At 37.2% G+C, this 24,191-nt stretch overlaps 1 protein-coding gene and 1 pseudogene across 9 annotated transcripts in view; one reads left to right on the plus strand and one right to left on the minus strand.

Annotated features, from left to right (window-relative positions):
- The window catches only part of TENM3 (teneurin transmembrane protein 3), a 2,406,934-nt gene that overhangs the window by 223,651 nt on the left and 2,159,092 nt on the right, over positions 1-24,191 (minus strand). The window lies entirely within an intron of this gene.
- On the plus strand, positions 12,537-13,071 carry LOC142876374 (actin-related protein 2/3 complex subunit 3 pseudogene; annotated as a pseudogene).

A 24,191-nucleotide genomic window follows, 5' to 3' on the forward strand; every position in this document is an offset into this window, starting at 1 on the left:
CGTCTCAAATAAGGAAACATTAGGCTTTATAGCTTCTCTGGAAGAAGCATAAAAACTGATTTATATCTAATGACAAATTAGGACAAGGGGTCTGAGCACTGATGCTACAGAAATACAGAATTATTGTTTACATTAGGAGAAATACTTTAATGTATGCCATTTTGTACTATATTATAATAAGATTAAAACCGTAATCTTTTCCATTTTGTTGCACTGATGAGATTAACACCAACTGTCTTCACTGAAGAACAGCTACAGAGGCTTTTTATGCATTTACATCCCCGATCTACTTCCTCTTACTCAATTGACGTACAGTATCTTTTAAAAAACAACATCTTTCAGCTTTGCCACTTTTATCACCTTCATCTAGAGTAGCCTGCTGGCAAATCAGCAGTGTGTCAGAAATGGGTGAGGAACATGAAGATATATACAAGTGTGAATTTCATGAAGCCTGATGCTCCTACCATGCCGTATATTTTTGGCCACTAAAACACTACAAGCACTTAGCTTCAACACCCCATGTTGTGCATCTCATCCCAGTAGCAATTACAGCTAGAGTCCAGCGGTAAAAACCTGATGGAGATGCTGTGCAGATTCAAAGAACCAAAAGCACAATTCATTAGGAGTGCTTCGCTTGTTTTCTGAAGCGTTTTCGCTACAGGCATGTACTGACAGGGGAGGGTCATTCCCATTCTTTCCCCTTGCACACCCTATTGAGGGCAAACTACTGCAAAGTAACCCAGAAACTCAAGATTACCTCGGATGCCATTTAAACCCTTCCTTAATACATTAAAGGGCAATCAGATTGTAGCCATAGATGAAAGCATGGCAAGGTAACAGGCAAAGCCCACTTAGCCTCTTTACAAGTTCTAATAATCAGAAGAAACTGAATCAATCAGATCAAGCCACAGTAAACTAGGATTGCAATTGAGCAACAGGCAGGTTGGACATTTTCAAAGGTATATGTATTTACTCAGAAAGAAATAAATATAAACATGTGCAAACAGTACTGACATCTAGGTAAAAACGTTGTCAGTGCACATAAAAGCTTTTATGTGCCCACGCATTTATGAGTGACAGAATCACACCAGAAGTGACACTGATTCTCAGCTGGGGTGGTGACAATGTAGCGGCTGGAGGCTGCTGGGGACAGCAGAGGTGGGTGCAGCAGAGGTGGGTGCAGTGGTGGGGAGAACAGCGAGTGTGCACCTGTCTGCCCTGTGGTTCTGATTAGAATCTGTGGACTGCAGAAAGGGGGACTGCGGAGTTTGAACTCCAGCTACAAAATGTTGAGCCCTGTGGCTTCTCTTTGAGCATCTCTGGATAGACATGATATGCAGATTAAACAGAGCAGGGGCCAAATTCATCAATAAGGTAGGCTGTTAACGCAGATTAAAAGGACCTTGCTTAGGGTTCCCCATGGATGATCGCTCATTTGTTAGTTTACGAAGGACCCTAGGCCTTTCTTCAAAGAAATGAGTATTTGAAAAAAAAATATTAAGAGCTGAGCCCTAATTTAACAAAATGTGAAAAATAAACACAATTATAGAAATTAAAGTACATTATAATTTACTTATAGACAATAATGATTTTAATGAAGCTCAGAGTGCTTAGTTTACACAAACAAGGGATTAGATCTGGCATATGAACAATAAATAGAGTCCCAGTTAATAAATGTGCTCATCATTTTGTACAGTTTTAATACTATCCAGTTTGATCAGACTAGTATAAACATGATTGGTTTATAAACATACAGTCATCAGATATAACATTAAGTAGAAATCAGAGAAGTCATTTCATTTTGATGTTACATGAGATTTTATAATTTTGTTTTAAGGTTCTTCTAAAGAAAAAAAAAGACAAACTCACAAAAATCAGATACAGAACCAAGGTCATTCCTATAGAAAGGGGAAAATATCTGGTAACCATATTTAGACTGGTTCTTAGCACATATAGATATATGATTTAAAAAACTGGCTGCAGGAATGAATGAATCATTGATTAAATGAATACTGCTTCTAAGCTACCCTACGGTACCTAAGGAAAGCCCTCTTGCCTTCCCTTGCCTGTCTTCCAGGGACTCCGATGAAGTGAAGCAGCAAACGTGCATGAGCCCAGATATGTAAATGTTTTTGTGCGTCCATCAGTTATGTTTTTCTCTGCCTATTCTTTATAACATGGGGTTGGTGTGACCAACACTTTATCCTATAGGAGTGGGTCACGGTCACTTCAATGTTTGCCTCATAATGTAATGTAGATACTCTTATGATTTCCGAAATTAATTCAACAAAATGTTGGCTATAGGCAAGTGAGAAGGGAAGACATTTGTAAATGGGTGACCTTAAGCTTCAAAACTTGAACAAGTAAAACTTCTAAGAAATAAGTTATCATTCTCTAACTGTAAAGTTTTTAGTGATTCCTTACGAAAGAAAGTTTTACTTTTTAAATTGGACAATTCCTGCTTATAAAATCTAATGACCAAATGATTTCACTAATTACTTTCTTGTATTCCATTTTGGAAAAGTTTGCATAGTTGAGTTTGTAATGCAATAAACTATGCCTGAATGGTCTGTTTACTCCACTGCAGGTTACAAGGAAAACCTTTCTCCTTAAAGGACTTGTCTCTTTGAAATACACAAAGTGGCAAAAAGCCAAGGGAAGCTGGTGCTTAAGCAACCAAGACTGAGCAGTGCCTGTGTGCATTTCAATCTCAGCCAACCGAAGTAAATGTTATTGGAGCTTTTGTGCTGTAAAATTGCTGCTTTCATGCCCACTGCTCCCGACACCAGGAATCCCTGGTCTACTCAGAAGGAGAAAGGCTGCTGTGCCTTCTAGCCAGATTTCTACATTCCTAAGCAAAGGGCAGAGGAGTAGGGTAAAGATGCTGCTGCTCATTATGGGCTAGAGAATCAATGAGACTCACGTTGGTCATTTGGACAAAGAAAAAGACTAAACGAAAAAAAGCTATTACTATTACTTTTTGTATTAAGCATTAGGACCAGGGAAGTTATTCTTTGAGAATAACTCTTAAGTGTTTGTGGAAAAAAAAAATTAATTATGGAAAGTAGTGGATTAATGACTTAGATTTTAAAATGTATTTTTAGAAAATTATAAAAACATATTTTATAAACCACAAAATCAAGATCAAAAGAAATAGTGTATTTTGAAGGGCAACAATTTAAAACTCATATAATGCATTTAAGTTAACATCTGCATTTTTCTTGAGATACTGAATTTTCCTTGACATGGTATTTACTTGTATGGCTGTTTGGTTTTTATTAGTGACATTTATTACTATATTCATTCAATGCGTATTTATTGAGCACCTACTATGAACCAAGTGAAAAATTTCATTCCTAATGTTGCAGTTTTGAATGTATTTTAAGTCCCAAATCTATGGGTAAGTCCCAAGCCATATCAATACTATTTTTCTTTAAATATACTGAGAGTAATTTTTTAAAAGCATCCACTGCTATTATCAGGCAATTAAATTTTTTTCATAATTATACTAACATAACGTCTACCATATAAGCATAATATCTTATGACAAATAGTACTATAGTTAATGGAGGAGCAAGAGTCAAACAATATTTCTTGATTAAACAAACTAACTTTTATAACACACAGTTAAATTTATACCTGACATAAAAAAGAATTGTACCGAACAATATAGAGTGATTTGGCATCATTTGCTTCCTTCAGTCATAGACTAATTCTATTAGAATGGTTTGTTATGTTAATTATGCCCTTACTTTCCATTCACCATACATTTTCAGCCTGTACTCACATGGCCATTAACGTGAGCTTAGTAAGTAACCACATTCGCTGCTTTTTTTGGAAGACCAGGGATATTACTGCATTGTATGCTTGAGGCATAAAAAAATAAAGAGACCCACAATAGTTCCGCCTCCTTGTTCTTTCTTTTCCTTAACCTTTTAAGCTGCTCACTGTTTTAGCTTTAGAAAAGAGTGAAAAAAAGAGGACTGTACATCATGCAAAAGGAAAAAAGAAGCTTAAAAAGAAAAGGAAAGAAGTGGAAGTAGAAAATTAAAGCTGCAAAAAGACAAATTAGACCCTGTCCCCTCTCCTAAGCACTCATGATATGATGAAGTGGGCTTTGTTGCAGAATTCTTTTGATTATTTTTTTTTCTATGGCTTTTAAATAAATCTGCATTTGAACTGCCATTTACTAATCCTATGACCTTGGTAAATTACTTAACCTCTCTATTCCAGATATTCTTCATCTGAAAAACAGGGTTAATGATAATAAAGTCTCAGGGCTATGAACATTAAATAAATATCATATATATATATATATATATATATATATATGGCCTGGCATATTGGCTTGCTCACAGTAGGCACTCAATAAATGTTAGCGTTTCATTGCCCTCTTTTCCAGATGCATTTACACTGTCAACATGTAAGGAAAGTCAGCAAAGCTAAATATAAACAGATATATACACACAAAATAGTAAGTCTTAGATTTCGCAAAACAATAATGTTGTCAAATAATTCAATTGAAAGAGTAAAGAAACATTAAAATTAATCATCATTTTGAGTGTTTAAATGTTAGATTAAGAATTAAGATGGCCTTCCTTGTTTAACCACTCTAATTACTGAGGCTTCTGAGTTGTTTTTTTTTTTTTTTTACTGCACGTGATACTTTTTTGTACTGCACATTTCAGAGTAGTTCAAATAAAACATAATTGGGTAGGAAGGGCAGCACAGATACACATTTAGCTTCAACTATCCACTGTTTAGAGCTATTTGGGACCAAGTTTCTGCCAAGCTGGTTCATATTTGGAGACAATTTTGTCCTTTAAGCATTGCTTTTTAAAAATTTAAGTGGACATCTCTTCCACTATAGAATCACTTACACCCTTTCCAAATACTTTAGATCTTGCATTTTCTCCTCATGTGTACCTGGAACTATATCTTTGATATCATCCTATGTATAGTACACTACACTTCTGACAGGTCAACCCATATGGGAGACGGTCTTCCTGAGGAATGAATCATTTGTCATTTCAAACCTCTGGATTTGTGAATAGCTTGAAATCACGATTAAAGAAAGGTAGGCAGTTAATGATAGTAGTATAGAGGACATTTTTCTCTGAAAGTTGAGATGCCTATATTCAGACTGGATATAATTTGTTCTGTCTCTAACATTAAGAGAAAAAACAAAGGTAGAAAACTATAATTCTTGGAAAAATATGAATTACCAGGATAATGTAGTTTAACTAATTGTTCAACCACACTATAAAACTTAATTTTGGCAAGTCAGTGGTCAGATGGGATGCAGGCAGTTAATTATCTCTTGGCAAAAGTTTGCACACTTAAATTGAGCAAGCGTATATTTCTCATTTACTAGAAGCACAGTACAAACAAAGCTTTGGCATTGCAACTAAGGAATAAAAACAAACATGAAAAAGATCTATCAGATAGAGATGAAGAAGAGATAAAAATCGGCTGCTTATCAGAAAATAATTGTTGTATTTAAAATTTTTCTCTCTTCTCCCAAAACATGAGGAGAGGAAAAGTGAGCAGCCTTTTACCTAATAGAATTTACCTTCTCAGGCTAATTTTTTTTCAGATACCACGTATGTATATACATTCATGTCTAAGATTGGCCATAAGTAATATGATACAGAATGTTTCCAAGAGGAAAAAAATTAAGACACCTTCCTAAGCATATTGCTGAATATTAGATTTCAGTGGCTGTACGGTAAGGGAACAGAAATAAAATTGTTCATTTGGCAAAGAGGAAAGATTGAGTTAAGGGGTCTTACGTTTTGAGGAAATTTGGCACCTGAAGTGAAAGGGCTTAAAAATCGGAGGCTTTGAAAAAAGTTAAATCACAAAACAGATGGACTCCAACTCTCCACTTTCTTTGAAGGTTTAGATCCTAACCCAAGTTATCAAGCTGTTGTGGTTTGGAAAAGTGTTGTAAAAGCTAACAGCAGGAATGCCTTTCAAATCTAAATGAGAGGAGGCATTAACTCTTAGTAGACATCTTCCCCAGCAATAAGCAACTGAGCAAAGGAATAAGAAACTGTTTAAAAATAAACCAATCATTAAAAGGATCATAATCTTGCTCTTACGTTTATCTCTAGTAAATGAATTTCAATTTTCTAAATGATTTATCAAAATTATAAAAGCAGAGCCAGGGGCAGTAGCATGCACCTGTAGTCCCAGTTACTCTGGAGGCTGAGATAGAAGGATCACTTGAGCCCAGGAGTTCTGGGCTTGTAGTGTGCTAAGATCACGTCTATGACTAGCCACTGCACTCCAGCGTGGGCAACTCAGCGAGACCCCATCTCTAAAAAAAAATTAAGTAAATAAATAAATAGATTATAAAAGCAAATTAGGATGCACCTTGCTGTGACCATTTGCTTTTTACTAATTCAGTAGCATGCATGTCCTGGAACCAAGGGTTAGCTCTCTCCTTTGTCAAGCTCTGTAAGTTTCTGAAAGATGATGGAGAACTTTGTAGGTATCAACAGAAAAATGTTCATTCAGTCAAGATTTAACTTGGGGGAACAAAAATATTTTATGTAATTTTTTAAATACTCTTTAAAAACGTCGGGGCTACATTCATTAATAGGACCCATATTACAATAATTCACATGGTCTTAAACTTTCAAGTCTAACCTTAATATCTCATTCTATACTTTAATCTGCTTTTTCCTTTCCCATCTTTGGCCAACACTAGAACCAGATGGTCACCATCCATTATGTCTTTAAAAATGATTAATACATCTCCCTTTAGCTTTCTCCGTTCTCTACTAAATAATTCAATTCTTCTTGAGTTCTTTTTCATGAGTCTTATTTTAGTTAGCTTGGTGCCTCTCAGAATACTCTTTAAGTTTCAGAATGGCGCAGCAAAACTGAATTCTGATAAAGGCTGAACCAATGCAAAATAAAATAGTTTAAATATCACATAGCTAGACTGAGAGATCCTGGAGAGTAGGGAACCAAGTCTCTGCATATCTGAAACATAAGTAGGTGTTCAATAAATGATGAATAAATGGGTCAGCAATCCAGAACTCCACATGTCACACACTACTAGAAAGCAAATCAAGATTTACTTTTAAAAATTATTATTTTATTTTTATTTCTTTTAGAGACAGAGTCTCACTCTGTTGCCCAAGCTGGAGTATGGTGGCATGATCATATAGCTCACTGCAACCTCCAACTCCTGGGCTCAAGTGATCCTCCTACCTCAGCCTCTCGAGTAGCTGGGACTGCAGGCATGCACCACCACATTTGGTTGTTTCTTGGGAGAGCTGGGGTCTCACTTAGGCTAGTCACAAACTCCAGGCCTCAAGAGATCTTCCTGCCTCAGCCTCCCAGAGTGCTGGGATTACATGTGTGAGCCACTGTGACTGGCCCAGTTATTATTTTTAAGTGATGGCAGGAGAAAGGAAAAATGCTAACACTAGAAAAGTTGCTGCCAAGCCCCAAGCTGATGAACATTCTTGTCACTCCCAAATGTCACATTATCATTTAACTTTAAATACCGTAAAAGATGCAACCTTAGGATACTCTTGCATGATTATCAAATTTTACTAGTCTGCATAATGAACAGGGGGTCACACTAAGTCAGGTAAAACAGTAATGATGTTTTGGTTGGGTCTTAAATTACATTTACATTTTTAATTTTATGCATATATTATTATCCCTCTCCTTTTATGCACTTTATTCATTGTACTTCATTAGGATTATTAGGATCATTTCTAATCATCACAGTTTGAAAAGTTAATTTTTCATGCTAATTCACTTAGTTTAGCTTGGGTTTATTTCTTTCTACAGTTTACATAGTTGTCCTGCCACCTTTGCTACTAAATTTTTATAAAAATGATTATCAGCATGGACTGAACATTAAATATGTAGACCTAAAAAGCAAGAGTCAGAAAAGATTAGCTGAGCGCTCTATGTAAAAGAAACAGCTTTATCATCTTTGTCTTATTATGGGGAAAGGTAAGTATAATTATATATATAAAGTTTTTTTTAACAGAAACTACTCAAACCATCTCCCAACAGGCTTACTCCCTGAAGCATCACTTAGCCCCTTCAGCAGACGTTGAAATGAACATCTTTCCTTCCCAGTCCCAACACCTCAGGACATGTTTTCATTCAACAAATACTCAGTAACTACTCTAAGTACTATATTAAGTATTGGGGTCACAAAAAAGACACCCTTTATTTTAACCTCAAGTATCTCCTATTAAGGGAGGACAGATTTATAGTAATAGAAGACCTATCTCTAGAACTATTAATAATTTGTCTCTAGTGATGAAAACCCAGGAAATCTGAGAGAAACATTCTAAGCGAGCTTCAGAGGCTAACGATTAAAGCCAGAAAGAATAAGGTTTCATAGAACAAAATCAGGATCGAGTCTACCAGATGTTGAAATTAACATCTGCAACAGATGCTATCACCTAAGAGGGGAAAAAACACAGATTAGAGCAGGAAAGAGAATAAGAGAAGAGGGGTTACTTCAAGGACTGTGACCCTCGGGTTTTTGTCTTAGTAAATAGAAGCTGCAGTGTATCAATATATGAAATTATTCTGTAGATTAGATCTCAGCAAATATGCTTACAAGTATAGCTACTATTCATTTATTTTATGAATCACAGTATACTTTAATTCTTAAATTCCATATTTAATTTATAAACCCATTTACATACACACATATGACTACATGAGCTATTTTAGGAATTGCTATTTTCCGTTCTGAATCCATGTTCACAGTTTATGCTGATTTTTTTCAACTTAAAATTTCCAAATAATTTGATGATCATCTTAATTTTTTGAAGTTCTCTTTGTAAAATAACAGGTAGTAGTTTTGTGGAGACTTTTTATAAGACCTTTAACTATTTTCATACACAAGATGCCAATACTTAACTGGAATGCCAAAGAAGGATTTCCATTTTGATTTCCCATTACTTATTTAAAAAAAAAATCGCAATTTCTAAATGAAGTCACAATCTCTTATTTTCTTTGCTCAGATCTATTCCTCTATAGTCAGACAAAATTAAAAGGAGGATAAAGGCAGCTTTATAATTAGACTGCAAAACTTCTCCCAGCACCCTCATTTTATCTGTCCTTAACGCCCTCATGTTTTTAGCCATACTTGACAGATTACAAGTATCCTATGTTTCTTTGTATTATATGAAAGACTAATTCTTCTAAAGGAGAATGCATGATATTTTAAAAGAAAAGACTTTGGAAAGGATCTCAAAGGTGAAGAGAATTAAGCAAAGAAAAATACTTCAAAAGCAAGCTCGTCAGTGAAAAGTGCTGAGCCCGGGAAGCGTGACTCAGACAATGGGCGCATTGCTCCTGCGAGGCTGACAGGCCTCACATTCGCCTTCCCATTCTCCAGGAGAACTCCCCTCACACACATTCCTAATCCGAAAAAACACCACAAACTAAGAACTTAAAGAGTTTCGAAATCCCATAAGATGGGCTGGAAAACTCAAACAACACACTCCTTCTTACCCAGAGGGATTTTGATGTGATTACAGACTTCATCTTTGAATGGTAACGACTCCACCCGTCTTTTACAGGAAAGGAACTAGAAGAAAATGCTTTATTTTTAAAATGTGAGTTTCCAAATCAGGAATTTGCTTTTGAATAGGATTAATGCTTTGAAGTGAACTTTTCTGGTCTATAATTACTGCACTGACATTTTATTTGACTGTACCATCCACTGGCATGTGCGTGCGCGCACACACCCCCTAGCATAATATGTATTATAGTTCTAGGGAAATTAAAATTTTCTGCAACATTGCCGGACACATTAGAACTATATCTGGGACAGGCACTAAAATTCTATCTTACCTTACATACTCTACTGCTCATTTAGTTAAGTTATTGTTGGATTGCAAAGTAAAAGAGTATAAAAGAAAACCTACATCATCTCTGTTTTCCATTTTGTAAAAGCAAATGACAGGTCCTTTAGAAAATAGCATAAAGCACATGAAAATAAGAGTCTAGTTGCCATGGTAGGGGACAGGGGTAGGTAAGAAGGGGGAGATGGACTGCATACGAATAGAGTAAAAATAACTTAGAGGGATTCAGGGAGTGTGATGATTCCTTTTTAAAACAAGATTGGCAACCAATAGTGTTAAAGAGTGCAAGACTGCTTCTGTACTCAGAAGGAAACATTCCCATGATCCATTATTGATACCTGTTATAAGTATTAGTGGTGGGAGTGTTAACACATGGCCACACATTTGCCATCTCTGGAGGGAGACAGCAAATGATTGTGTTAGAAAGACAAAACCATTTATGTGGCTACTGTAAAGCCTTTATTTCTTCTCCATGCCTTAATACCTATCATTATAAAACATTACTGGGAAATTTTAAAGGGTGATCAAGTAGCAAGTTTAAAATCTGCTTTTGGTTCCTTACATGATGCGAAAAATGGAAAGTTTAGTCAAACTGTGAAAGCTGAAAGCTGTCATCTTCATTCCATGGAATGGGACTCAAATGGAAACTGTAACACCACACACCAGAGAGGGGATGACAGTGTACTTAGTATCTGCCACCAAAACAGCCTGGATGAAATCAGCACTTAGGAACCATCTCTGGTTGTCATGGATATTGGATCAGGGCAGAAGAGAATGTATATGTTCAATAACTGATGGACCAGATGAAGAAACTGAGATGAAAGAAACTAGGGGGAAAACAATTAAAAAATTAAAATATATGTTAGGACATTATACAAGGGAAAGTGTACGGGGTTGCTATTTTATTTTGAAAGAATTTTATTCATTAGCATTTAATAGTGGCCAGGCGTGGTGACTCACGCCTGTAATCCTAGCACTCTGGGAGGCTGAGGCAGGCAGACTGCTTGAGGTCAGGAGTTCAAAACCAGCCTGAGCAAGAACAAGACCCCGTCTCTACTATAAATAGAAAGAAATTAATTGGCCAACTAATATATGTAGAAAAAATTAGCCGGGCATGGTGGCGCATGCCTGTAGGCCCAGCTACTCAGGAGGCTGAGGCAGAAGGATCGCTTGAGCTCAGGAGTTTGAGGTTGCTTACATGATGCGAAAAATGGAAAGTTTAGTCAAACTGTGAGCTAGGCTGATGTCATGGCACTTACTCTAGCCTGGGCAACAAAGTGAGACTCTGTCTCAAAAACAAAAAACAAAAGACAACAAAAAAAAACCCACTTAATAATAATGAATTCATATTCTTGATAGTATATAAACAATTTATCAAATAGCTAAAAAGCACAATGAAAAATAGTAACCATGATACAGTTTGGAAATAGATCATAAAACATTGCACTCTACATTCTATTTCCAACAAATCCAAGAAAATCTAAAATTAAGAGCTTGCAGTGTGTTCTGGACCAAGAGGAGAGAAGTGTTTGCAAAGCAAACACAAACACATGTACCATTCCTCTGTTTTACTATAATTCTCTGTTCTATTAAACAAACAGGCAGATGTGGGTAGCCACAGGTCAAGATCCGTGCTTGCTCAGGAGAATTAATCATATGAGGTACATCAAGAAATGGAAGAGGAGATATTTATTGCGGGAAAATATGCATATTCAAGATTTAGAAAACTAACACAGGATTAATTCAGCAGGGATCATACGGATTAGATTCTACAAACACAAACATGTTGCAAACCATCAATTAAAGACTTAGTCAGCTGGGTACATCGGGTCACGCCTGTAATCCCAGCACTTTGGGAGGCTAAGGATGGAGGACTGCTTGAGCACAGGAGTTCAAGACCAGCCTAAGCAACACAGTGAGACCCTGTCTTTACAAAAATTAAAAAAATTATCTGGGTGTGGTGGTGTGGCCACCACATCTATAGCCCCAGGCACTAGAGAGGCTGTGGTAGGAGGATTGCTTGATGCCAGGAGTTTGTGGCTATGGTGAGCTATGATCAGTCTACTGCATTCTAGTCTGAGTGACAGAGTGAAACTCTGTCTCAAAAAACAAAAACAAAAACAAAATCCCATATAACTCTTGAACATTCTTTTAAGTGGCCCTTAGTAACTCATCCATTTTCAGGATCATCTGTGAGCAAATTAAATCTCTGGTAGGCTTCTCTATTTCTTTCAACATTTCCAGACAATTTTAGTTGCTTGGATAGTGTGGGTTTTCAGAGAATCAAACTCCTTTTAATTAATTGAAGCAGAACCCAAGATCAGAAGGTAAATGTCAAATTCATTCAAGGACTCCACCAGTATTTGTAAAGCACTCTCTGTGTGCCTGGGTTGGTGCAGCAGTAAATACAACAGACATGGATCCTGCTAGCAACCTTTTGATTTTTCTATAAAGAAAAACAAATAATAAAAAGGAAATAAACAAATAAAAAATGAATATAACTGCTATGACAAGAAGCAAACTGGACAGAGAAACAAAGTGAAAATGGTGGGCCCTACTTAGGGTTATTGAGGGAAGGTTTCTCTGTGGAGCTGATACTAAGCTGAGATCTACAGACAGAGCAACTAACTTGATCCTGCTTAGCTGGGTTAAAACCCAGGTACCACCATGGTACCGGCTCACTTCTCTTCCTTCATGGACCCTGACACCAAACTCTTTGGAAACTGGAAATATAGCACTGTTACTCATCATAAGTCAGTTCCAAGGACGTGCCCCAAGAGAGACCAAAGATAGATATTGTAGATGAAGCCCTCTATTACTTCAAGGCCAATGTCTTCTTCAAAAACTATGAAATTAAGAATGAAGCGATAGGACCTTGATATATGTAACTCTCTACGTTTCTGAGTGTCTAAAGAAACTCCAAAAGCTCAATTCCAAAAGCCAAGGCAAGAAAGAAATATATACACTGGGAATCACTAATTTTCCCATTCCTGGAGAGCCCAGTTTTCCACTTGATGCAATTTATGCAAACCTGCAAACAAACAGGAAGATAAAGTGATGAGAACCTGCTTACAACAGCTAAAGCAAGAGACTGGACTTAGCCTTTGCGAGAAAGTTTTTGACCCTCAGAATGATAAGCCCAGCAAGTGGTGGACTTGCTTTGGGAAGCGATAGCTTACTGAACAAGAGTCTCTCAGGGCCTGGACAGTGAAGGGAACTTGGCAGCCAGCGTCTCCAGAGCCCTGGGCAACAACGTCCAGCAAGTTATGCACAATCTTTTGCCTTCATTTCATAAAGTTTTATGTAGAAGAGAGAAAAGCATGTCTGTACTTGAAAAGCTCTTGACCAAGAATTTGGGTGGGAACAGGGGAGAGAGCAGGTTGTCAATAGCGAATGAAATTTTCTGCAGCATTAAGCTAGCACTTAATAACAATAATAATAAATAAATCTGTAACATTCAATAAATAAATAAAGATGGAGCAAGAGGGATTGCCATACATAGCAAGGGAGAGGGGCGGGATCTCCCAGGAAGAAGGAAGCTATTGGGTAACACCACTGGGGAGAGGGACCTTGGCAAGTTTTTAAAACCAAGAGAAGTCCAGAGGGCAGGGGTAAACTTAGAACAAAGCAAGACTGGAAAGGGAGGCAAAGGAACTGAGAATTGGCTTTTGATTTAAAAGATACTCTGGCTGCTAGAAACTAACCCTGAAGGCAATTGTAGAGGTCTAGGCAAGAGATCATGGTGAGTGGTTTAGACCTGGGTGGTTGTAGTAGGGGCTGAAAACAAGTGAATAGATTTGAAATATATTATGGAGGTGCTGACAACAGTTTGTTGACATATCTATCCAAAAATAGGCACCTACTAGTGCTTTCTTTTTTTTTTTTTTGAGACAGAGTCTCTCCATCACCCAGGGTAGAGTACAGTGGCTATATCTCACTGCAACCTCAAACTCCTGGGGTTAAGGGATCCTCCTGCCTCAGCCTTCCAACCAGCTGGGACTATTGGTGTGTGCCATGAGGCCTGGCTAATTTTTCTATTTTTAATAGAGACGGGGTTTCACTCTTGCTCACGCTGGTCTCAAACTCCTGAACTCAAACAATCCTTCCACCTTGGCCTCCCAGACTGCTAGGATTATAGACTTGAGCTACACACCCGGCCTACTAATGAATTCTTATAAACCAAAAAGAAGTATTTCCATGCAAAGCACAGGCACATCAAATAAATATATTAGTTTTTTTTGTTGTTGAACTTTTTTCTCTCAATTTTATTTTAATCATATGATAGAATCAAAGCTTTGTAAATGTAGAAGTGAATGGCATCTTAGAAATCATCTTCACTAAAAACCACTACTCTTTGATCAGGAGCAGCAACTTTCTATTACTTTTTATCTCCTCAGAGATGTGGAGTAAAACTGAATCCCTGAGGAGAACTTAGTTAAAAGAGATCTTGCATGTACATTTTCCGCATCTACTGTTAATGGTTCCGCTGTGCTGGCTGAGAGCTCCTGATCTACCCCAACTCTGCCCCTCCCCAATTTGATCATTTTTTTATTTAAAAAAACATCTCATGTAAAACCAAAAAAACTGTAAAGAACAAGAATAGGATGATGACTTTTATTTATATACCACTTATAGAATCATTTGCTTACTTAATTTGAGCCTCACCACAAGGCCATGTTAGATAACCCCAACTCTTATTCAGGTGAGAGAACTGATGCCAAGAGGTGTTTGAGATTTGCTCAAATTCACTCAGATGAAGGCTAATCATGTATTAAGTGAAAGACACTGTCCTTAACAGTGGAGGGCATATATTTGACTCCAAGTTCCTGACTTTCACAAACTAGTGGTGTGTCAAGCTAACACACAGCTTCTTTTCTTAAAAGAATGTCTCCTCCTCTCCATTAATCCCTGTATTTCTTGCAAAGGTGAGGGGTATGGAGAAGATGAGTGACATGACTTGTATTTGGTAGTGGAGTGAAAAGAAGAAAGGGAAAGATGAGAGGGATATAGTGGAGGAGAGGTTGTCTATTTAAAATCCAGTGCTGTGCTGGAGAAACCTGGGAAAACGCCTCACAGGGAGAGGCTGAGCTAGAACTTGAAAGTTCAAGAGTAGAAATTGAAAGAAGAAAACCAGGATAGGGTGGGGCAGCATTCCAAATGGAGAAAGGGGTGTTGCTCTCCTTTTTGCATAAGCTACTAAGAACTTACCTGTATGTAACTTTCTGAATACAGTATTTGTTATTAGTTATGTTAACCTACTTATTAAATATAAATTGAAATCTGATACCTCATTGATTTACTTAAGTGTCAGCAAAATATTCAGAGTAAAGTTGACAGTATATTACTTTTCCCTTTATCTAAGTTTTTGAAATATTCTCACTTCCTTAAGCAAAAGGCATCACGTGATATTTTGGTTCTTAAATACAAAGATAAAAGGCAATCTCCTTCTCACATTTAATTTAGAAGGGTTAATTCCCCCCCCCCCCCCCCCCCCGAGACACAGTTTCACTTTGTAGCCCAGGGTGGACTACAATGATGTGATCACAGCTCACTGCTGCCTCTAACTCCTGGGCTCAAGTTATCCTCCTGCCTCTGCCTCTTGAGTAGCTGAGACGACAAGCACTAATTATTCTACTTCTTGTAGAGACATAGGTCTTGCTATGTTGCTCAGGCTGGTCTTGAACTCCTGGGCTCAAGTGATCCTCCTGCCTTGGCCTTCCAGAGTGCTGGATTACAGGTGTGAGCCACCCTGCACAGCCAGAAGGATTAAATTGATTAAATTATCTGAGTTGGTATTCCAAAGCATAAAATAAGCTATCATGAAGAAAACTACTTTTATAAAGATTCCTGGCCAGGCACAGTGGCTCACACCTGTAATCCCAACACACGGGGAGGCCAAAGCAGTAGGATGGCTTGAAGCCAGGAGTTCAAGGCTTAGTCAGCTATGATGATGCCACTGCACTACAGCCTAGGCAACAGAGTGAGATCCTGCCTCCAGGAGAAAAAAAGAAAAAGAAAGAAAGAAAGAATGAATGATTCCTATCTTATTACCCTTTAGTGACAGTATATACAGCATTTAACATAGAATAGCTGATAAATACCAAAATAAAATATATTTAACTGGAATATTATCCTTCCTATAGATGGGAGTACCACCAAAAAAGCATGCATCAACAGTATTATATATTATATAGCACAAGTTCTATCTAGCTCAGTTTTTTATGTTTTATGGGGGGGAAGAGATGAGACTGTAAGAATCTTTTGTTTTTAAGGATGAGGGAACAGAGGCTAAATGAGGCCTTGCTAACCTGAGGTTAGAGGGTATTAGAATTGGAATGCTGGTGCGCCTCCCCGCCCCTTATTATAATATCCTTTACTTATAAAATTAACATATACTAACTACAAGGGAATAAAACTAAACTTTTTGAAGATACATGTAACCTCCAAATAGAAACACTGACCCTACCAGATGCATTGGAATAACTGCATGAACCTCCTGACATAGAACCTTTCCTCTTCTCCCTATTGAACTTGTTTAAATAAATAATGCTCTGTTAGTTTATGCTTTGTATTGCTGACTATTTCTTCTCCTGGTCTGTACGTTGAGATACTTCTTTTTTCTTCCATCTATCCATCCATTTATCTGTCCATCCATCCATTTATTTATTCATTACTGGTGTGTTTTGTTCCTTCTAGTAGGAATGTAACAGGCCAAGTATGAACTAGATTCATTTAGGAATTGACACTGACATCGATGGTGTGTCACCGACTTTTGGTAGGGTTTCTAAAGTTAGACTGCTGGGATCAAACACTATTTGAAATTCTCACTGGCTGTATGACCTTAGATGAGTCATACGAGCCTCTGTAAGCCTGGTGTTCTTCACATCCAGCACCAGAGTTGCTGTGAGGATTCAACAGCCTAATGCACAGGCAAAAGTTATAACTTTCATTTATAGCAAGATGGCAAATTAGGGACCCTGACTAACATTAAATAAAAACTCAGGATTAAAAAAATATTTTAAAATCATTTTTTTAAACCTGTATCACTGAGTTTGTAAGAAAGTAACGAATACTAAGAGGTCAAAAACTAGGTGAACCAAAAACTTGACCTTGAGCTTCAACATAAAAGAGTACATGGAACCCTTGGAGTGAGGATGAAGCCTGGGGCCGTCCCTTTGAAAGCAGAGAGATTAATAAGGAACCCTTCCTTAAAGTGGGGCTCCCAGGGAACTAACTCCCAGTGTCAGGGGAAGTATAATAAACCTACCTTGTATGGAGTAACATGGAAAAACTTGCCCGTCTTGACCTTGGCTCTAGGTGGAGAAAGGAAACCACATCCTTTGAGAATTTATAATGATGAGGAAGCCCTCCAATGGGTTTGCCCACCAAATTTACATCACCGGGGTCTGCAAACCTTCAGCTGAGGAATTAAGGTGTACCAGATGCCTCAGGTGCCAGGCAGAAACGAAAGCAGCTCCTCTGCTGAGGAATCTACCTACAGCCAGGCCTCAAAGAATTTCCACAGATAAAAGTTCCAACACACATTATCTTATAGCAAGAACAGAACGGAAAGATCTTAGCAGGATGTGGTACATAATAAACACTCACTTTTACAAAAACAGGAGGAGACTTTGTTATAAAATGTTTGGTTGTGGTTGCAGTGTCATACCCTCAAACCAAGGAAGTCCTCAATAAATGGAGTTACTATTTGTGGATGCTGTTACTGTTTGTATTAATGATAGCTTATCAGTGTTCCTTAAAACCAGATTTCTCTATTTGAGCTTGTAGGCTTTCAGCAATTGAAATCTGTTTTCTAATCCCCTTCCTCACATTAGACACCGAATTGCTAGTCATGTACTCTCTAGTACAAAAATACAGCTTACTCTTCACAACATGGATTACACAAGATAAAGTATGTTAAGGCACTGGGAAAATCCCTGGAAAACAGCATGGGTTTAAGAAAAGTTAGCTTTTGTCTAACCTTTTTTCCTTTGACCAACAGAATGACTGAAATATTTATACCGCCCTATATTAAGAAAAAAAAGTTAATTCTGTATATCGTTGGATGATTTTGTTTTTTAAAGATAATTGTGTGCACAAATGACAGATTTCCTAACATTCTGCTCTCTATTTTGAGGTTTTAAGGAAATGAAGGAAGTCTAAAAATATTTCTTTTTCTATGCGCACACACACACACACACACACATGCATCATTTAAAACTTTGAATTACTTTCTATGGCTTTTAGGATAAAATCCAAAATTGCTAATCCACAAGACAGCACGTGATATTGCTCATTGGCGTCCTCCAGCTTGCACTTGCCCAGTTAAGTCATGTTAGATGTTCCTCAGAATTTCAAAACGCCATGCTTTTTGGAGACCATAACAGAGGTTAAGAATTTAAGCTGTGCAGTCAGACTTCCTGGGTTAGAATCCTGGGAACCATTTACCAACTGTTTGATTTGAACACGTTATTTAAACTCTCTTGGTTTTCGTTTTCTCATTTGTAAAATGGATTAGTAATGGAACCTACCGCATTAATACAATGAAAGTCTTTAGATGTGTGCTAGGCACACAGTAAGTGTTCAGTAAATATTAACCTTACTACGATGCTCTCTGCCTGAAATGATCTATATATCTTTCAGATGTCAGCAAAACACTGACTCCTCAGGGAAATCCTCTCTGATCCACCAAACTAGGTTAGTTCCTTCTGTTATGAGCTATGTTAGCATATACAGTTCCTCTTCATGGCTTTTTGCAAAATTATTAAGTTCTATGAGAGCAGGAGCTATATACGTATACATACATATCTTTTTTATTCACCAGGATATCCCAACTCCTAGTCCGGTTCCTGGCATGAGGTAGGTGCTCAATAAATCCTGCTGATGCAGTTCTATCAGCTTTGTTTTCTCATTCCCTGGTGAGAGATGTGGGATCACTGGATATATTTTTTTCAAGTGAAATTTTTCTTGGTGGAAACAAATACTCTATTACCATTTTCCTCCTGTTCTATACAACATCTCAGATTTTAGTCCCTCTTTCCCCCAAACCCCCATGGCTTCCTAAAAACATATGGAGGAAAAGCCAGAGGTCAGAAGGTAGAACAAACAAAAGCTACAAGTAGCGCTAAGGTTACAAAGGTTTAGGTTCATATCAGACTTTCTCATCAACCTTAGATTTACTCTTTCTTATCCTTCATTGTGCTTCTACTCCTGTCCCATAAAAAAATCAATTAAGATGATTTCTCTAAGAGTATTATGAACAGTGCTCAAATCGTGTAACATTTTATATATAGTATATAGTCCAACAAAGATTTCCAAAAGTAAGAGAAATATTTTGAAGTTAGAAAAACAGAGCCACTGCTATCTTCTAAACTACCAAGATGCAACAATGAATCAGGATGCAAATTAAATGTTGTGCAATGATTATCCTGAGATGTTTATAATTTGATTTGTTTTAAAATTTCATTTAAATAAACTAGCCCTCAATTCTTCAACACAGCATGGATCCATGGTCTGAACATATGATTCTGCTAAATTATTTCGTGAACATTGTTGAAAGTGTTCTACGTCATCCCCATCTTGGGATTCTACTGGTGGGCACCTAGGGAGCAACATATCCCTTTATCAATTTTAAGGGGAGAATTTTTGCACAGTATGATGGGGAATAAATAATACCTAAAATAAATCCATAACATTTTCATAAAACAAAATAAATAAAATAGTGTCTAAAATGAAGTTTTGGCCTAATTATAGGTATAGGTCCTTTAATAAGAATTTTAGGACTGAACAATTTCTCTATTATTTCTTCAAATTCCTTCACTACTGTTTTCCTTATTTTTTTATATTTTTGGTTTTATGAATTCATGCTTAAAGGTTACATACTTATTAGATAAAATCTTATTCACTCATTCATTCTTTGAATATTGACTGCGTACCTACCATGTTCTAGAACTTGGGGACACAGCAGTGAAGAGACTAAGTCTCTGCCTTACGGCTGCCACAGTCCACAGTGACTTCTCCCCTGTTGCCCTGACATCTACCCATGGAGGTCTGGAAGACAACTCAAACTTAATATGGCCAAACCAACCTCCTGATTTTCCCCCAAACCCAATCCCACCTACACCAAATCTTCTCTATCTCAGTAAATATTTGTAACTATATTCCCAGAACCTAGAACAGCACATGACATGTCAAAGGGACTCTGTCAGTATTTGTTTAATGAATGAATGAATTTAGTTAAGAGTTGTGCTTACAGGAGAGATTTTAATACTATAAGAAAATTTCATATCATTTGAATGATCTTCACTGCTGTTGATAATCACAAACTTGGTTTCCACATCCACTATCTTCCTCTCCACTTCTTCTGAATAGCACCTGAGCACACTCAATTCTCTATAATCTTAAAAAAAAAAATTAAAATATTCCCTGGACCTCACATGCAGCTACCACATTATTCCTCTCTTCCCTATTCATAATCAAAGTTCTGGAAAGAGTTTTCCATTCTCACTGTCTCCATTCCCTCATCTGCCACGCACCCCCTGATCCATTCTGCACTGGCTTCCATTCCCAGCCTCTAGAGAAATATTGATGATCTCTCTAGAGAGATCAGTAGTCTCCATGTAAATAAATCAAGTAGATATTTTTAATTTTTCCTCTTTCTTGACATCTTGATATAGCTTTCTACCCTTATGTCCTCCTTGAAACGCTCTTTTTTCTTGGTTATGTCCTCCTTGAAACGCTCTTTTTTCTTGCTTTCTGGGACACCACCTTCTTCATCTCTCAGTGTTTCCTCCTTGCCTTTCTGGTTGTACCTTCTCAAGTCCATTTTGTGGGCTCTTGCCTCTTTACTGAGCCATTAAAATATAGAATCACTCAGGGCTCTCTTCTCACTCTATGCTTTTTTCTGAAGCGATCTCATCTACACCCACAGCTTCAATTATCACCTATATAATGATCGCTTTAGAATTTATATCCATAATCCTGACATTTCCCTTGAGCTCCTCAGTCATACATCTAACTGCTTACTTGCTATCTCCACTTGGATGCTGCAGAACGCCTCAAACTCAGTATGTTCAAAACAGGACTAATGATCTTCTCTCAGCCCTCAAACCTGGTTCTTTTTTAGTACACCCCATTTCAGAAAATGGCACCATCCTTTCATGCAAATCACAAATGTGGTGTCTTCTTGGAAGCCTCCCTTCCCCACTCTTATACTCAATGTATATTATTATCTTCTCATAAATATCTTCCAACACCCACCTACTTCTCTTCAACTCCGCAACCAACTCTTTGCAGCCTCCTATCTTGTTCTAAGATATTATAATCAAAGTAGTACCGCAAAATACCAATCTGGTTACATCCTTCTAACCTCTAGCATTCTTTACTGCTTTTTAGTTAAAAAGATTCCAATCCTGGCACACAGCTTACCTTTGCATTATGCTCCTTACCTCTCTTTTCCAGCAACAATTATCTGCTCTCAATTCCTGAAACATGTCATGCTCCCTTCTGCATATACTCCACCGCTTACCTGTAATTCCCTTCTTTGCACTCCTCCTCTGTTCCCAGGTATGTCCCACTCACCCTTCAAATCTATGCTTAAGTAACAATGCCTTGTGTAAGCCCCATCTCAGTGGTGACTTGACATTTATTTGTGTGATCATTTCATTAACGTGCCCTGTGAGATTATAAACTCCCCAAGGTATGGGACCCTTATCTGGATTTGCTTACTCTTGTATTCTCAGCATTTAGCAAAATGCCTTGTGCCTCTAGGTATTCCATAAATATTGCTAATGAAAGTGTTTCATCCAACTCTTCCTGCACGCTTTTGGAAAAATAGCTATATTTCTGCCCATTGTAGTCTATTGCTTTCATCTGCTAAATAAGAGATACGCATCTACCTGTCTGCTTTTCAAAGAACTTAAAAAAATACTATTTAAAAGTTTACACCGGACAAAATTAATTCCTATATTCAAGCATTCAACTGTCAGGCATTACCAGTATTTGTATTATTGTTCGAAAATAACATCCTAAAGCCAATGGAAAGTGCTTAAAAAGCCTCATTTAATGAAAAATAGTTAAATCATTGGGAAGATGACAAACAATGCACTCCCAAAAATAGTAGTCAGTGAGCAGCAAGATGAGTCAACTATCTTCAGTAGATAAATAAATATATTTCAGTTTGCACTGCACATTCACAGAACACTACACTGGGTACTAGGGAACTTAAGATGCTACAGCAATCAACATAACAGAGACTGGTACACAAACATATCCATAGTATAGACACGCAATACAAAATGACGTAACTGGTCTTGGCTACATAATTAAACACACATGGAAAATGTATAATTACTAAATGCAATGTGATTATGCAGAGACAGTATCACAGAGAAGAAACGTTTTGAACAAAGGCACAAAAATGCTTTCATGGTGAGAAGAAAGGAGGGCATCCTACATGCAAGTAGAAAGGGTTTGCAAGTGCAGAGGCCAAGAAATAGAAAGCAAACTGCCTGAGTCCGGAATGGTAAATAAATAGTTTATTTGACTGAAGTTGAGAATTTGGTTTAGGGAGCAATGGACCATGAAACAGAAAGATAAAGTAGCTGGTGCAAACAACTGGTAAAAGACCTCAAAGTACGTAATTAGAAGATCGAACTAGACGAGAGAGATCTTACAAAGAAGAGAAAGATAACTAAGGATATTTATAAAGTGAGAATTTATATCCTGCAATTACAGACTTTGGTTCATGACGAACTAAGTGCATGAGCTAGTCTTTTTGAAAACTGATTTAGGAAACCACCACACTTTGATTTATGTAAGAGTTTCACAGGATGCTGAGAGAACGCAAAAAGGATGAAACAGAAGAAAGTCTAGAAACTACACGAGTTATTCTTAGAGTCAAGAAATGGCAGATAAGTATCAGAGCTTCCTAACACTTTATCCATACTGCACTTTCTTATAATCCTTATTTCTTCCTAACTGAAATACACAGTTAACTGTATTTATGTCTTTTATTCTTCTGGATACTCCTTCAAAGTACTTGGTATATTGAAACCTTGCCAGCTGTCAGGCTTTTAATGAATAATCACCAAATGCAAAAAAAGCAAACACATAAGAGGAAAAACAGGCTCCCTGACATACAGTGAAAAAGTAAGATATTCCACCTGACAAACAAATGAAATATCTAATAGTTACATGAGTTAAACCTAAGCTTTCTGATGCCAGGAGAGGCAACAGATGAAACTTTCATGGATTTGGGATAAGAACTAGTGACTTCACAGAAATTTTCACCATGAGCTAGCAGAAACAGGCTCCATGCTGAGGAACGAAGCCTAAAACAACATGCAATATTTATGTACACCCAGGGTTCTTCTGAGCCATCAAAGCAGGAAAACATGGGAGTCTGGCCTGAAGATGAGCAGCAGTCACTTCTGCTTATTTTTGTCAGCAAGTCAGTGTTTTTTTTCTTGGCAGAAGGAAAGACAAAGAAAAAGTGTGTACTTTTCCTGGCAGCCAGGATGTGATGTTCTGACCCACTTGTGAGCTGTCATCAGCCACTAAGAAACCTCTCAAGATTTCTAACTGGAGTTTCACTGGAGCTAAAAAGCATGGCATGCCTATTGGCAGCTATTTCGCTCAGATGCCCAGTAAAGGCATTAGCTGTGACATTCCTATTCAATGGTCTTGCAGTCCTACTGCTAGAACAAGGCCACACCAATGGAAGAAACACTTGAGAAGCTATTTGGATGTTAATTTTATAAGAAAGGCTTACAAACCTCAACAGATTTTCCCCGGACAGTGCCAGTTGACACTGGTTGCCCTAACATAATTACAAGTTACAAACTTGCTCTACTCAGAAGAAAGACTTGCTGTCAATACAAAATTAAAGCAGCAGCAGCAATAATAATCAAACAATATAGTAACCTGTGCAAATAGAATGTCAATTAGAATACACCATGTTTGTTTATGGCATTTATCTCAGTTCCCATTGGGAGTTCCTACATATTGGACAGAATTCCTCCTTGTTGAGGCCAATATGCTAATTTAGAAAAATAGATAATAACAAATACTTTACAGTAGTTATTGTGTGTCAGCCACTGTTTTAAATATTTCACACATATCAACATATCTTTACTCGCTTAATTCTCTAATTCTGAAAGGTAGCTACTATTAACATATAATAATGTATATCCTAATTCATTATGAATTAAATGCTATTACGATAAAAGTTCTTTATGAAAAAATGTAGAAGATGTATAAGCATAAATCTTTGGCTTGTATATATGAAGACATTTTTGGTATAACAAAATAAAACTGCACTAACAATAAATA

This window comes from Microcebus murinus, chromosome 15 (genome assembly GCF_040939455.1).
Source record: "Microcebus murinus isolate Inina chromosome 15, M.murinus_Inina_mat1.0, whole genome shotgun sequence".
Lineage (NCBI taxonomy): Eukaryota > Metazoa > Chordata > Mammalia > Primates > Cheirogaleidae > Microcebus > Microcebus murinus.